This window comes from Apis dorsata, unplaced genomic scaffold (genome assembly GCF_000469605.1).
Source record: "Apis dorsata unplaced genomic scaffold, Apis dorsata 1.3 scaffold_189, whole genome shotgun sequence".
NCBI classification, from domain to species: domain Eukaryota; kingdom Metazoa; phylum Arthropoda; class Insecta; order Hymenoptera; family Apidae; genus Apis; species Apis dorsata.
In genome coordinates this window covers 438620-441472 of record NW_006263474.1, presented here as the reverse complement: position 1 = coordinate 441472, position 2853 = coordinate 438620, and positions in this window count along the sequence as shown.

Genomic DNA, 2853 nt, shown 5'->3' with positions numbered 1-2853 from the left:
AAGACGGAGAGAAGGACGTGGTTGCCGCCCGAGCGGATCGACAACACGCGTGTTCGGAGTCAGTGAACGTTAATTACCGTGGAATCGGATCGCGAAAGGGAATGATTCATGGCAAAAGGGGCTTTGAGGACAGAGGGAACCGCGCAAACGAGCTTCGTTTGCTTGTGAATTTCTTTCACGTTTGAATTGTCTGTCCCGCGATTTGAGGTCTGTTTGATTTTCGGCGACGAAGAGATTTTGCATTCGATCGAGTGCGAACGAGAGGTTTGATCTTTATTTTCTTGTCTCTTTCAGGTTTTGTTTAATCATCCTTTTATCTGGATAATGGAATGTTGAAACGATTGTAAAATTTTCGAGACAAAAATATTTTTAATCAACTTAGAAATATCGTTTGATGAAATACAACATAATTTAGCTTTTTATCCCTCAAAATCGAGAAACTTGGGATAAAATTTTTAATTATTAAGAGATTATTATTCAGTAATGAAATAATAGTTTACTTTGTAGTTTCTTGAAATCAAGAAACTTGGAACTTGGTATAATGTTTTTAATTTTATTTTTATTTCTAGTTCAATAGTTTTAAAATTATATCGAGAAAAGAAAATTTACAGTGCAATTTATAAAATTTGAATGACATTTGTACAATCTTCATCAAATTTGTACAAATTTTATCAAATTCTAATACATTTATTTCAAATTTCCAACAAAGTTTCGTTGAATAATTTGAAACGAATCTTATCCAACTTGGGAAGAAACATTTTTAGTAAAGTAAAATTTTCATATTCGCTAAAAAGTATAGTATAAATAAAGAGTAATTTTCTCGCGTTTTAGTTGCCACGCGAGAAGTTGTGCGTTTCGAAATTTAGATTTTAATTGGATGAAAAAACTGCATCGCGCCGTGTTTTAATGTTTAAATTCGGGTCAGTTTTGAAAAGTCGTCAGAGGCCGCCTTTTCAGATTGTAATTTCGCAACGATGCCGGGAAACGTTATGGAAGACGTCGGTTTGAAAGGACAGAAGTCTGGATAGAAATCTGTAAGACAAATGTAAGGACTGTTTCAACCATGGAAGATTAAGAACGGGAAATAATTAAAGATAATATTTTATTCAAAATGCGAATTTTATGAATGAAGATTTTCTTCTTATTATGAAAATGTATAATATATTCCTGTAGATTGAAAGATGGAGTTCTATGAATTTGTTTCATCACTTTCTAAATAAAAAATTAAAAATGTATATCGGAAAGGATTATTTTAAATAAATTTCACATGCGTGTGATTTAGAAGGAGGATTTTAAATTAATTGTTTAACAAATCATTAACAAGTCATTAGCAATATTTATTTATTAATTGTTATATAAATAATTAATATAATCATTCAGAGATACTCATATCTCTCTCAAAATTGTCGTATGTATGCTTTTCTTGTACTCTATATTCACTGATTCTATTCATTTCCTTTCTCACCATCTTTTATTCATTTTGATATATTCTTTCGTCATTCAAAACACATATTTAATCATTTCTCATGATAATCTCAAGCCACTGTTAAACAAAACTCAATTCTTATTTCTACTAATAAACATTCATTCCTCAATATTTTTTGATATTTATAAATTCGCAAAAATTTTAAAATTGATAATGCAATAAGAGTGCTACTCATATTTTCATAATAATTATAATATATTATTGTGGAGATTGATATACAAAAAGAATGTGTTATGAAATTGACAGGTAAATGAATGTTGTGTTTAGCATAATGTGAAGTAATGTTACAAGAAATAACAAATTTCTGAATAATGCGAACCACGAAAGTATTTTACACAAAATTCTTTCGCGAAACTTCTTTACTCGTGAAACCCCCTTTGTTTGCGAGAGATTAAAAACTATCTGATACTAGCTTCTCAAACTTTCGACTTCAGACTTTTGGCTACTTTTATAACCGCAGCGCTTAACGTTTGTTAAAAAAAAAAATTTTAAATAAATTACAGTTTCTCCTAAAGCTTATTCGAACTCGGTATATATAATAAGTTCTTCAATATTATTTCTATTGGCTTTCTACATAATTCTGCAATAAATCGTATTTAAAAGCGAAACATTTCACATTGTATTATATTTTAATATTATTTATAAATTTATACAAAAGCAATTTTGTATTTTGTGTAGCACAAAATACATAAATATTATTTCTGCAATTAATATAATTATAATGTATCAAGATTGCGGATATTTATGAATTTATACATAATTTAAATGTACAGAATGTTAATTTCAATGTACAGAAATCTACAGAATGCATACGTTATGCAAGAAAACATAAAATATTCGAAACAGCATTACATTATAGTATTTGAAGAATAAGATAAAAATCTATTTAAACTTCATTTCTTTGATCCTGTTAAACAATTTTACATTTATTTTACAATTATAAAAATTTACTATTTATTGCAAATAATCTTGAAATTTATTTCTCACAAGATCGAAAAAAATGATATATAAAAAAAAAAAAAAAAGAAAATGTGTATAACGTGTATATGAAAATTTCATAGGAAATTCAATATTCTCTCAATTGTTTCAAATTTCTGGATTTCGAGCATTCTTGTACACACTCGGCATAATTATTTTTCCAGCCAATTTCCGTGCACGTTCGTTGAATCGGCCTCTCGCGCGCGAGTGAAACATTTAAAAGGCGAGATCCACGAAGCGGATGCAACGGTATTAGCGAAACGAGGGAGTCGCGGTCGCGACCGCGGCGACGGCGGCAACTGTGAATAAATAACGAGCGGCGCGGTTTTATCTCGGTGGCTACATTCGGCCTTTAACATTTTCAGTCGCCTTACCGCTTGTGTGGGGGA